This window comes from Thamnophis sirtalis, unplaced genomic scaffold, assembly GCF_051295495.1.
Source record: "Thamnophis sirtalis isolate CommonGarterSnake01/CBP01778 unplaced genomic scaffold, rThaSir2_p1.2 scaffold_8, whole genome shotgun sequence".
Classification (NCBI taxonomy): Eukaryota; Metazoa; Chordata; class Lepidosauria; order Squamata; family Natricidae; genus Thamnophis; species Thamnophis sirtalis.
In genome coordinates, this window is record NW_028261388.1 from 37,050,589 (window position 1) to 37,065,225 (window position 14,637).

Below are 14,637 nucleotides of genomic sequence, written 5' to 3' on the forward strand. Positions count from 1 at the left end.
AATTATTTTCAAGTTATTTGTCATAAATGTATAACATTGAATGGAAATTAATCCATTCCAGAATGAAGCATGCTTTTTAAAAGGCTAATAGCAAAGGTAACCTGCATAAGTCCCATTTTAAAATTAAAAACTGGTTTTAAACCTTAAATAAAAAGGAATTTTGTATTTCTTAGTTTTCTTATATATTATTGGCAGTGAATGAGGACACAGTTATGATTTACTATGATACTTACAAGTAGACAAGAATAATTTTGATAGAACTTATTCCAAATTGCAATCTGTCTGAACATCACAGTGAGGTGGAAGCTTACAAGTAAATACACCTTCTGAATGGAAAAAATCTTTACAGAGAAAACTAGCAAGAAAAAACGTAATTTAACCTTTCTGCAGAATGCTAATTTTCTTGGCATGGAATTATTAGGTAACTATGATTGTTAACAATGGTGATTTTTTTTACAGGCCAACAGAAAATACACCAGAACTATATGGAAACTAGTGAACCGTGGCAGGGGTGGGCTGCTGGGGGTTCGCAGGGGTTCAGGAGAGCCTCTAGCTAAGATTCTACGCAGTTCAGAGAACCCCCAAATCCCACTCTTGGCTGGCATTTTTGGAGAGAAGCAGATGAAAAAAAAAAAGAGAGATACCCAAGTAATCCTATGTAGATTCCTGGAATAACTTCCCAATTAAAGGAGTTAAAAATCTATAGTCTTCCTTCTGTTTTTTAAAAAATTATTATTGCATCTAACAATATCAGCCTCAACTTGTTTTTATCTAATACAGACATAAATATGCATTTTTTAAGTTATATATTACTGTGTTTTTGACAAATTTATGGGTAAATAAAAAGACAGTTATACTCATCTATAGCATAGAGACTTGGGACTCTGCATTGTACCAGAAAAATATATTTCAATTTACTCATGACTTTCACACGATCACTTTTCATACTGTACGTGTTCACTGAATGACTTCAAATATTTAAGGAGTCCATGGGTGATTTCCTTTTCTATGACTTCCACTGGAGATTAATGCTCATTAAAGGCTATGTTTTTCACAGTCTGACCATGACTTCTTTTACTGTTTATCCTATTTCAAAAGAAATATCGGCAGCAAAAGAAAATGAGTTATTGAGATAGAAGGGTTTTTCCTTGTTGCTTTGTGGTATCTATAGATTTTTTTCCACTCAATATTATAATTTTATCTTTTATTAATAGAAAACCTATTACAGTACCATTGCCTTTGAATGCAGCTCAACTTTGACTACATAAACACAATTATGCTTTTGATCATGCAGAGTAGAAGTATTTTAGTTAGTTTAGTTAGTTTATTAAACTTGTATGCCGCCCTATTCCCAGGGGAACTCAGGACGGCTAACAAACTAAAGGGAATATGGGTAATACAAAGAAGACAAACAGGACAAAAAGCAAAATACAAAAACAGATAAAAAAACACCACAACAGCCACAACAATTCAAGTGGGGTTGGGAACTCATCAGCCCCAGGCCTGCCGGAACAGCCAGGTCTTGACGGCTTTGCGGAAAGCCTGAAGGGTGGTAAGAGTCCGAATCTCCACGGGGAGATCGTTCCAGAGGGCCGGAGTAGCCACAGAGAAGGCCCTCCCCCGGGTGGTCGACAGTCGACATTGGCTAGCTGATGGAACCCGGAGGAGGCCTAATCTGTGGGATCGAATTGGTCGCAGGGAGGTAATTGGCAGGAGACGGTCTCTCAAGTACCCAGGTCCGATACCATGCAGGGCTTTAAAAGTAATGACTAGCACCTTGAAGCGCATCCGGAGTCCAATAGGCAACCAGTGCAGCTCGCAGAGGATAGGTGTAACGTGGGTGTACCACAATCGCTCGCGCGGCTGCATTCTGGAGAAGCTGCAGTCTCTGAATGCTCTTCAAGGGCTGCCCCATGTAAAGCGCATTACAGTAGTCCAGTCTTGAGGTCACAAGGGCATGAGTGACTGTTCTGAGGGCCTCCCGGTCCAGGTAGGGACACAATTGGTGCACCAGGCGGACCTGGGCAAATGTCCCCCTGGTCACAGCCGACAGATGGTGTTCTAAAGTCAGCTGTGGATCCAGGAGGACTCCCAAATTGTGAACCCTGTCTGAGGGGTGTATAATTTCCCCCCCCCCCCCAGCCTGAGAGATAGAATACAAGGCCAATTTTTGGGAGGGAAAAACATAAGCCACTCGGTCTTGTCTGGATTGAGTGCAAGATTGTTTACACCCATCCAGACCCTAACAGCTTCCAGGCACTGACACATCACATCAACCGCTTCACTGAGTTGGCACGGGGCGGACAGATACAACTGTGTATCATCCGCATATTGGTGGTATTTTATCCCGTGCTGCCGAATGATCTCACCCAGTGGCTTCATGTAGATGTTAAACAGGAGGGGGGACAGAACCGAACCCTGCAGCACCCCATACTTAAGGGCCTAGGGGTCGACCTCTGCCCTTCAACCAACACCGACTGCGACCTGTCCGAGAGGTAGGAGGAGAACCACCGAAGAACGGTGCCTCCCACTCCCACCTCTCGCAACCGTCGCAGAAGGATACCATGGTCGATGGTATCGAAGGCTGCTGAGAGGTCAAGGAGCACTAGGACGGAGGCACGACCACCGTCCCTGGCTTGCCAGAGATCATCGATCAGTGCGACCAAAACAGTTTCCATGCTGTAGCCAGGCCTAAAACCAGACTGGAAGGAGTCTAGATAATCGGTTTCATCCAAGGACCGCCGGAGCTGAGAGGCCACCACTTTCTCAACAACCTTCCCAATGAAGGGGAGGTTGGAGACTAGACGGTAGTTACATAGAATGGCTGGATCCAAAGACGACTTCTTCAGGAGGGGTCTCACCACCGCCACCTTTAGAAGGGGCGGGAAGGACCCCTCCCGAAGAGAGGCGGCAACTATCGTCTGGATCCAGCCCCGTGTCACCTCCCTGCTGTTCGCGACCAGCCAGGAGGGGCACAGGTCCAGCACACAAGTGGAGGCACTCACAGCTCCCATGGCCTTGTCCACTTCCTCAGGTGTGACAAGTTGAAAATCAATCCATAAATCCCGCTCAAGACCCTCCCCAGTACCTCGGCTAATTATTATTTTATAATAATTCCTTCAGGTTTTTTTTTTAAAAAAACTTTCTGATTCATTTTATATATCCAAAATTTCATGGGACCTTCTAGCCTAGTACAAATGAGATTTGTCTCTGAATATTTTTCCCCCCAAAATATTCAAGGTGAGTCAAGGTGCTACTGCATTTAAAGTATTTAATATAAATAATTGTGAGGTTATCAGATAACAAAAAAAAGGTTTTGCAAACTATAAATTATGAAAACTCTGGAGATGTGTGTATGTGATTTGATGGTTTGTTAGCTACAAACAGCAAGCTTCACTGAAAGTCAACTAGATGGCCTTGGCTGACTTTATCAATCTTCCACATTAATATGCATCGACATTATAGGATTAAATATCATGCATCTCAGCACATTTTGAAATCAAGTAGGGCCTAAAATGTGTATGGTTTCAGCAAACTGATTTCTCTGCTATTCAGAGTTGGCAAGAAAATAAATTGTTGTGGAAATGATTACTTGAAAGGAAACGTTAAACCTTCTAATATAATAAGCCATGAAATAATAAAGGGCTTTTTTTGGCTTCTTTGTTCATTTTGTCTTCTTTCTAAATGCATATTCTTTGCAGTTTGAGTATTATGTAGCTATTTTTATGGCAAAGTCGTTTCTTCCTCTGAGAAGAAAAGCAGCTGGGAAGGGCACTTGGATGCCCTGAAGCTGACATGCTTTAGCAGTGCTTTTTGCCTGCTTTATCTTTGATAAACTTAACTGGCTGCCTTCCCACTGCATCACAGATGTGTATAGGAAATAAGGCAAAGGAAAGCAAAGAAATGGTGATAGTACACAGAGTAATTCACCTTCATTGCCTCCTACCAGTTTTCGTTCAATTTGAGAGAAACTTATTTGCTTTACTCTTCAATGGCAAAAAAAGTCATTAAGATTCTTTGGGCTGAAGTAGTATGTCCTTGCATTTATTTAGTGATAAATAAAGATGTGTGTTGGAATGCCGTGTTGCACAAATATGCTTCAACGGTGCTTTGATATACTACACTTCAGATGAATACTAACAGAAGAACTGTGCGGGAAATGGTCTCATTGGACTATTTTAGTAGTATGAGTATAGTGAAGTAGTGTGCACTCCAGGAATGCCCTTAAGAAATTGCTGGAGGATTTCTCTATGGAGAAAATTAGTGCAATTTTCAACTCACTTCCTATAAGTTGAATTGAGAATTTAAAAGGTTTTTCTGCCCAGTTGCAAAGAAATGATATTCCTTATTTCTACTGTCATTAAGGGAGCAGAGGTGGTGCAGTGGTTAAATGCAGCACTGCAGGCTACTTCAGCTGACTGCAATTCAGCTGTTCAGCTGTTCAAATCTCACCGGCTCAGGGTTGACTCAGCCTTCTATCCTTCCAAGGTGGGTAAAATGAGAACCCGGATTGTTGTTGGGGGCAATATGCTGACTCTGTAAACCGCTTAGAAAGGGCTGAAAGCCCTATGAAGTGGTATATAAGTCTAACTGCTATTGCTATTGCTATTTTAAAGTAAAACGAATATAGCTATATACTTGGGAATTCTGCTAAAGAATAAACTGAAACACGTTGGTTGAAAGTAGGATTCCTCATAAATACTAATTGAAAAGCTGAAGCTAGCTTGTATTGTACCAAATCAATGAACAGCAGTAGAGCTAACAACCATCATTTCAAATGAGTCAAAATGAATGCTTTTCCCCCTCCAGTCTGCTTTGAAGGATGCCTTGTCATGTTACTTTGCACATTAAAGTTGGATCAACACTTAGCATGGCATCTAACAAAATCAACCAAGCAATAGTGTAAGAAATAATAAAAAACTTCAACTAAACAGCCTAACATTGTCAGATTTATTAATAAAATAAACTTACTACTTACAAACAATAAATGATAGTATCATTTTATGCCTTTATTCATGCTTTTATTCATGCTCCAGAGATTCACGCTCTAAGTGAAAAATATGTTAGCCTTACCTAAATAAGAAAACATAAGCAATTTCATTATTAGTAATGAGATTTTTACTTTCTCGCTTAAAGGTGAGCATTTGCTTCTGCACAGATATACATTAGTTCTCCAGAAATCTTCACATTCAGTTTCTGGATTGCTCTATAATATTAAAGTGATGAAAGCTTCCTTATCTCATCTATATTTATAGATATTAAAGTACTTTTTTTTAGTGTGATGCAGACGTGGGTTGTTCCTGGTTCAGCCTGGATTGGGCAGACTGGTAGTGGCAGCGGGGGTAGGTTCCGCTCCCCGACCCAGACGCTTCTGAACATGCACAGAGGTGTCATGCGCGAGCATGAGCATGAGCAAATCAGTAGCATCAGGATTTGCAACCGACCACTGGTGTGATGCATAAGCTTGTTATGGAATTATGAGATCTTCCAAGGTAGTAACCTGACCATTGCTAAAGCTAATAAGACCTCAGCCTTGTGGATGGCATTTCAAAAACAAATTACTGGGAATACAATGGAAAATAAACATTTTAACTAATATTGCAAGGAGACAATCTGATTCTAAGAGTTGGGGTATGCTGGCAGTAATTAACACAATAATCTTCATTCATAAACTGGTTCTGAATGTTCAGACAATTTTAAAATGACAGCTATTTGCAGCAGTTATCTTGCTTTGTAATGCCAGAGTTTAGTTTGGAATAAAAAATGAAGTTTACAGAAATATCAATATCACCTGCAAACAGGGTTTTGTGTCCTACAGGCCCTTATTTCAGTGGGTATAAATCCTACAATGTAGACCAGAGCAAGAAACAGACCCCAGATAAGTCAAACCTATTTTATTAAGATGGCTTATTGCAACATAAAGTTGCAAATCTATGTTTTTATTACTCCCTTCCTCTACTTGGGATCTAAAACAGAAATACTTTTTGACATAAATATATCTGCTATAAACCTGCTCACAATTTCCTACTTTCCTTTCTGAGGCCTATATAGGTCTATTGGGCTAGGTTTAGAAATTAAAGTTCTAAAAGTATATTTTACTCAAAGAGAGATGCAATTTGGATTAATAAAGTACTTCCATTACTTAAATGCCTAGATCAGCAGTTTGGTAGCTGCATGCACAGATATTTCTGGAACTTTTTCCTTTACTGATAGGGAACATTGTAAGCATTTTTTCACTATTGGAATTGCCTTCAGACCTAAGGCCAGGCTTAGCAAAATGGCTACTTTGCTCTGCTTGAGTTCACTTAACTTTGAAATGTATCTTCAGAGGGATGCTTCACTTGAAGGATGGTTCAAGTGAGATATTCCTTCAAAATTTTGCACAACCATTATTGTAAGGCTTTCCACAAAAGTATGTCCTTGTAAAATAGGCTAGACTGACAGGAAAAGTGACTCAAAATAATCTAGTGAGTTTCATGTCTGGCTAACAGATTAACATTCTATGTATTGTGTTATAGTAGCTCCCTCAAAAATTTAATGCACTATAAAAATGAAGTGAAAAACAATAGAAGACTTGATCACACACATCAACAAGAATGCCATCTTTTTAACATTACAGAAAAGTGTAATACTTGTGTCAACATAATATATTGTATGCTTGGAATATTTTTTCTTCCATGTTTACAATAAGATTGTATAGGATAGATAGCAATGCTGGTTCCTGTCAGTATAAAAAAGTGAATATATCATGTAGCAGAAGAAGACACATATCTTCTGTATAAAAAACACATATACAGGAAAGATAAAATGTACATTGTTTTAGTTAAAGATAAAGAGACATCTGCTTAACCATAAATAATAAGGAAATTTGCCATAACTTTAAGATAAAGAAACATCTGTTCTAATAGAATATGAAAGCTGTTCATGCTAGGAGGAAGATGTTCCTACTGATAGAGCAGAAACCATTGTAATAAGATAACACATTTCATTCTATTAATAATGATTGGCTAAGTTAAACTAAAAGACCTATAAAAGAAGGAGAAGCAATCTCCCTTTTGTGGTTGTCTATCCAAAGCTAATAACTTTGGATTGAATAAACATATCTTCTTTGACTCTTGTCTGGTGATTTCTATTACATTCTTAGGGTACAGCAGAAAAAAGAAAGACGTTTCATCTTTTTTAGTATCTTCATTTTTTTAGTGTGCATTTATAAAATATGTCTGAAAAATAGTTTCATTTGATAAACTAGAGACCAACAATCACAATTACAGACTTTTAGTTATTTGATTTAATCTAGAACCATCATGGCAAAATTACTTGATAAATAATTTCTAAAAACAGGAGATTACAGCTCACTGGAGCTGTTGCTTTCAGATACTTGGTTAATGTTTGGAACCTAAAGAATTTTCAATATATTTTGTGAAAAGACAGGATATTAAAACATATAAAACATGACTTCCCACTTACATTCCTATTAGCAATTTACTTAACTAATTGAAAATGGTCACTTGAGTTTTTGGTTGATGATTCATTTAAAGCCAAATACTGTCACAAATTGAATTGTATACATCTGTTTCTGAAATAGAAGACAATGATGAGCCAATTTTGATAATTGTAATTGTTTTTATATAATCCAGTTTTAAAGAACTACAAGCATATTTTAAAGATACACACTCTAAAGGAAAAAATCCTTTACAGCTTCTGTATTGAAATATTTTAAAGTATTCAAGTTAAAGACATATATAATACACATGTAATGGAGAATATACAGGTAGTTCTTAACTTAACCACAACTGATCCCAAAATTTATGTTATTAAATGGATTTGCCCCATTTTACAATCTTTCTTACTACAGTTGTTAAGTGAATCACTGCAGTGGTTAAGTTAGAAACACAGTTGTTGAATGAATCTGGCTTCTCCATTGCTGCGATCACATGACCCTGAGACACTGTAACTGTCATAAATATGAGTCAGTTGCCAAGCATCCAATGTCACCATGGCCAGGCTGCAATGGTTGTAAGTGTGAAAAATGATTATTTTTCAGTTACTTTTTTTAGTGTTGTTGTAACCTTGAATGGTCATTGAATTAATTGTTGTAAAGTTGAGGTCTACCTTTATATTCTGTCTTAAACCATAATATGACAACATTTAGGAAGAGCTTCCATTACACATAACATAAATAAAGGGAAAGAACAATAATAAGAAATGGAGACATTCTTTTGCTCAAGAAACACCATTTTGAAATCAGTAGCCTCAACCATACCTTCAAGGTTTAACTTGCCTAAATTCAAGTATGTAGACCTCACTATCTATGTCCTGCTGAACTTCAGCTTGGATACATTGGCCAACCAATATAGACAACTTTCTTAAGATGTGACTGGTAGCAAAAGCATCACCACTTGTTGCTATTTTTTAATCTGGGGGATTTTAGAGTTGGTAAGAAAGGAAAGGGGTATTATTAATTTTTTTTTCATAATAGGGAAAATTGGCTTTAATTCTTGATTTCTTTTTAAGAGATAATAACAAGGGTTAAGGGTTAAGGAAATGGTTTTCCTCCTTAAATGCCTTCAGTCTCAATAAGGTGTATTGAAAATGTTGGTCATTTCTGCGAAATTCTGAGGATGCTATTAGGACGATAGAAAAGGTGTTAGAAGCTATATGCTTATTGTTTCATCAAAGGATGTAAATCTAAAATGTTACACCAGCTCAACATATAAGAAAAAAAATCAGGACAAACGAATAAATGCTAAATATAATAACTGATTCCAATGGGACTTTCCACATCTCTTAGATGAGAAGTGTCAAGCTCAAGGACGTGGCCAGGAGGGCTGGCCTGGAAATATCAAAATACTGTCCTGTGGTGCATTGGACAGCTAAAACGGGCTCTGTGCGCCTCCCCACAGCTTGTTTTCACCCCATGCAGACCCCTGCCCTGTTTTGGCATTCCTCCCCCCCACCCCCCCCCCCCCGCAGCCTGCAGAGGAGAACTACAATGCTGATCCAGTCCTCGGATAAATCCAATTTGACACCCGTGTCTTAGATAAATGAACACTTTTGTAAATTATATTTGTTCCTGTGTTCTTCTGGTGGCTGTTTTAATAAATATCCAGTGTGAAGAGGAGCAGGCAACTGGAATAAAACTATTTTGTCTGTTGTCATAGTACCAGCAAGAATTGGCCATGGTCTTGTGGAGTCATCTGAATTGAATTTGATGTTATGATTCTTGAAGAAGTGGACAGGATTTTTCTGTCTGTTAACACAGCCATCTGCCTGTTAAGTGGCCAATTAATTCTTTGATGGAGAAAACTGCCCAGCATGTGATCCATGCAGGAGTGACAAGGCTTTTTTAAGTGAGTCACTAGCTCCTTCTCATGAAAACTTTGTTGGACCCTGTCATAGACAATTACTGTCCAGTCTCCAAACTTTTCTCCTAGGGAAAAAGGTAGAAAAGGTGTTGGGGTGTCTTACACATTGATTTCCAGTCATCTACTGGAAGGGACAGATTTCCAACAACATTCACTGAAGAGCTGAACAAGCAAATTGTAGTTCAATGTGCATTGTCAGAACCTGTTAGCTAAGGCCAGCTTCTGGCAACCACAGAAGGGCAACATGAGTATTTGGATTGTTCACCTCCACGAGTCATTGCAGGGATGATCAAGCTATCTACTGATGGTTGGCTAAAGAAAATGGGCATTCTTGTCTGCTGGTGATGTCAGTTGTCATGACTTTGCCTGACTGTACTTTCAATTATTTGCTGACCTGGAAGTACTTTAAATAACACCTTACTGACCATTTTCAAGGTAAATCTGCATAGTTGCCAAAGACAGTTCTAAGGTATTGCTTCCAACTGCTTCACTGCAGTGTTCTGTAGAATTGAAGCAAGGTGCTGTGATTTCCACAGTGCTGGTCAGGGTGATATGTTGAGCATGCACAGTATGGCATGGTTAAGAACCAATTTGCAAAGCTGAATTATTAAAACATATTTATGGTAAATCGTGATCCACTGATGCCTTGCAACTGTAATTTAAGCAACACTGTCTAACCCAATTCTCTACAAATGAAAGCATTGGTGGTTGGATTTCTTTGGCTGTAATTTTTTTTAAAAAAGAAACTACTATAGATTTCTTATTTCTTCCAAAACATTCAGAACTGAACACAACAGATCTAAAAATGGAAAGTTTATCCATGATAGCCAAAAAGATTTGCTATAAGTTTTTGCGTTAAATGGAGGCCCAGGAGATGAATTCAGTTTAATGATGCAATCCTATAAATGTCTGTTAAATCTCTTTGAATTCAGAGTAAAATGAAAGTAAGTTTCATTGAACTTAATTGGACTTTTGAGAAGCCATGTGTAGGTTTGCACTGTTACAGTAATGTGTTACTAATTAAATCTAATTAGATCAAAGTAGTGAAATGTAGTAATTAGGTGTTTTAACCAGTGGATCATTGAATGCCCTTAGTGATGTTCTCTGCAACATTTTCCTGCTGATACACTTTAATGTAACGTAAAAATTCACATTAAACAACTTTTTCTGGAACAAACAGAATATCAGTTGATCAAAGAAGTGTGCATTGTTATAGAGTATGCATTAGGACTAAGATTAATATAGATTTAATATATTCAATATTGTATGAAAGTAATCAGAAAAGTTTGTATCTAACCAAACTAGAAAGATTGTCTACTGCATGAAAACAAGGTGGAAATGCAGGCCCATTAGATTGCATTCTATTTTTAAAAAATATTTCAGATGCTTTGATAGATTATTTAAACAGAAATTGCACATAAACAACTATTAAAATATTACAAAGAAAAACAAAACCCCCTTTTTATTCTTATCTTCCCTTCTGTTCATTTCTTCAACGGCTAACTATATACCTAAATATCTGTGCTGTACTTTGAACATTAAAGTTTGGGGTTTATCAGTAGTATCTGTTTTAAATTATTTCACCCATTTGTTTTTGATTAATCTCTGAAGTTTTTTTCTAAAAACTATACTATTAATGTCTGAATTTATTTTGCTGTCTAATGGGTCACATATAAGGGAGACATTTCTTTGCAAATTTTGAGTATACACATTTATTATAAAGGCTAAGTTTTGTCATTGTTACCTATTTTCCAATTTTCATCTCTCAATCTTCTGTCAATGGCAACTTTTCCAAAGTTGTGCCAAATTTGTTGTGCCAAAATTATATTTTTCATATATGTTTCCTGGAATTATTCCTAATAAAAACGTTTAAAATCATTTTTTTTTAAAAAATCTGGATGTTTTGATTTATTTCCTTCCAAAGTTTTTCATACCCTAATAGACATATTGGTTTTATATAAATGTTTCAAATTCTGTCATCCATCTCAAATCCATTTATTTCTTCAGGTCACTTTTTATTCTTACAATATTTTATAAATCTATCAGCCCTAGTAAATTATTAGTAACTTTTCAAGATGTCTTTAGTTTTTTATGAGTTTTTATATACCATATTGGTATATATGATGAAACCTTTCTTACTGTAGTTATTACTGAAGTAAAAGTTATTGACACCATTAAGAGAAATGCTAATGGTGAGAGTGATAGACTAATCCTTGTTGTTATCTTAAAACATCTGGTACAAAACTGAATAACAAACATTTCACCACTGCAACATTAGTCAAATTTGACTTCATAAGAAGTATTAATTGAAAGACCTATATAATTTAAAGGCAGTGTAAGTGTAAAGTATTCAAGATAAAACATTTTCCAATGAAAGATGCTATGTATTGGGAACAACGTCTGGTGACTGCTTAGAAAAATTGTTGCCATTTCATCTACTTTCTAGTAATAATTTAAAATAAATGAATTGATTGATAAAAAAATAATTTAAGGAAGCATCCACATCGCCTTTGTTTCTGTCTATCCACATCCATTGTGTTTCCTTTTCTACTATTTCCCTCACATTTCTTTTGTTTGTACGTTTCCTATGGTCAACTATGCATTACCATTCAAACAACCATTCGTTTGGCAACCTTTCTAATGAAAAACCATTTTTTCTAATGATCAAATAATTATAATAAACAATAATGAAATAAAAATTAAGGCACCTACTTGCAGATAAGCCAAATTTATTATTTGGAGTGGATCTTTTTGAACCTAAAATTATTAGTTTATCTGCAAATATATATGGTATGCCTCCACATTCTGGTCACAGCAATGAGGTTTTCTCATTTAAAATATAGTTGCTATTTTTAATGGGATTTTTAATGTTTTTATATACATTATCTTTAGTGCTTCAAAAATTGGAAGATTGTTTATGAAATATTTTAAATGCATGTATTATTGTTCCTCACATTTTACTTATGGAAGCACCAAAAATATTTTAGTGTATATGTTTTATTTTGAGCTTGGGACTCAACTTACATTTTCATTAAAGTTATCAGTCTAAAATCAGAAGAAAAGTACATCACACAAGTGTATGAAAATGCCTTTCCTGCAGTTTTATGCATTAATGCACTCAAAGCATATTATTATCTTATAATGCATAATACATGCTGCTTCACTATCATAATCAATCCCTTGTTAACTTAAGTGCATCTCTATCTAAAATTATGACTCTTATTCAGACATTGTTGCTGGTTCTTTAATTTTGCGGCATAACAATTTATACTGGTACATTGCTAGAATGATTTAGCCCTGGATGGACAACCTGCATTCCTTTAGACTCTACAGCAAAATATTCTCTTTCAATTCTGTGCCAGATCAATCTAAGTAGTTAGCAAGTGGGGAATGTGGCATTGGTTCTCTATTGTAAAACACAGCAAGAAAGCAGTACTTTGTTTGAGTTATCCAGTGTTTAGATGGTAGGATATAAAGTTCAGAATAACTGGAAACTAAGGCTGAATTAGGAATGCCTTACTATCCTAATCTAATCATTTGATTAATTTATTGTATATGCCAGTTATTCATATTTATAACATAGAAAACCTGGTTGCAACTATTTAAAACTAATTAATAATCCCATAGTTTTTATTGGAAATAACATGTGACAGCTAACAGGTGGCCTTATCTTAGTGGTTCTTGGCTAGTCTCTCTTTGTGTTTCTAAAAAAGAAAAGACATGATAATAATGGAAACAAACTCTAAAATGCATATAAAATCCATCTGATGAGACTAATGGCAGCACAGAAATCAGAACAGCAGGAAAAGGAGGGTGGCTTAATTCTCTGTGGAAAACAACTTAAAACAGACAACTGCTTTATGTGCTAAGGTGTTCCTTATATTGAGAAGATCCTGCTTTTTATTTTCGGCAAACTGCCATAGATGGGATACAGATAAAGATCTCCTCCTAAAAAAAAAGGAAATCATATTGTGCCAGTTCTATTTTGTTTAAACTAATTTATTAAAATCACTTTTAAATCCTAATAAATATCATGAGAGAAGGGTCTAGTATCTCCCTCTCTTAGGAGGAGAATCCCCAAATTGAGTACTATTATAGAAAAGTTTTATTTTTTTTAACTTATTTATAAAATGTATATGATATCATCTCACAAAAAGTGACTCTGGACAGCACACAACAATTAGTTAAAATAATATTATTGATGCATAAAATAGTAACTGTTAAAAATATTAAGATAAAAAGACACAAGGCATAAGAGACATCAAATATTAACTGTGGTATTCAAGTCAGCTTAGATGGCATGATTAGATTTTGAAGGACTTCCTGAATTTTAGCAGTAATGGAAATAACTTCACTGGGGTGGGGAGAGAAGAATGTTCCATAAGGGTGATTCTGCAGCAAAAAAAGACCCACCTCTTGATATTTATCTGGCATAATTCCATAGTAGATGGAACACAAAACATAACTTTTCAAGTGGATCTAATGGAATGGGCACATATACCGGTATTTGTGTAAAGGTGGTTCCCTCAGATCAGGGCTGTCAAACTCGCAGCCTGCAGGCGGAATGCGTCACGCGCTGGCCACGCCCATGCTCAGTTTAGCGATGGGGAAAGAGTCATGATACGTCACATGCTGCTGCCATGACAACTTGAGTTTGACACCCCTGCCTCAGATAATCTGGTGTCACTCATGAAAAGTTTTACAGATCAAAATCAGCACCCTAAATTGCACTTGGAAGCAAATTGACAACTAATTCAGCTTGTGCAGCATAAGGGTGACAGGTGCTGTTCTCTAAGTACACATGGGCTGCTGATTCTGTACCAGTTGGAGCTTCTGAATGCTCTTCAAGGGCAGTCCTATTTAGTGCACATTACAATACTTCAATTGGGAAGTGACTAGGGCATGAAAGATCTTTGTGCCTTACCTTCCCATTCATTGTGTCCTCATTGTGGACATAACTTAACTTCTGAATATGATATATGATATATCCAGCAGCAACAGAATCTTCTGAACATCTTTCAAGAGTAGTAATTTAATGTGCAGGTGTTGATAATATCGCCCATCAGCTTGTTAAAAAATATTAAAAAAAACAAAATTCAGTAAAATAGCAGTTTGTGTCGCATAAGGCTGGACAATGAAAACTGTAGCATCAGGGCAACCTCTGGTCAATCGAGGCTAATCTATGCCAGTTTCTGTGCTGTCAATCTAATAGACATTTCCTTTTAATATGTAACTAGATTTGGTAATGACAACCTTGGAACTTGTCAGTTTA

At 36.4% G+C, this 14,637-nt stretch overlaps 1 long non-coding RNA gene across 2 annotated transcripts; it reads right to left on the reverse strand.

The window, feature by feature from the left end:
• Positions 1-889: 889 nt before the first annotated feature.
• On the reverse strand, positions 890-14,422 carry LOC148044366 (uncharacterized). Of its 2 annotated transcripts, none has more exons than XR_015697575.1 (4): positions 14,290-14,422; positions 7,492-7,576; positions 4,979-5,073; positions 890-1,086 (listed from the first exon to the last, which is right to left on the reverse strand). It is a non-coding gene; the product is annotated as an uncharacterized LOC148044366 (long non-coding RNA). The 2 variants fall into 2 exon arrangements; XR_015697576.1 differs by having other exon boundaries at positions 7,468-7,576.
• Between the last annotated feature and the right edge of the window lie 215 nt (positions 14,423-14,637).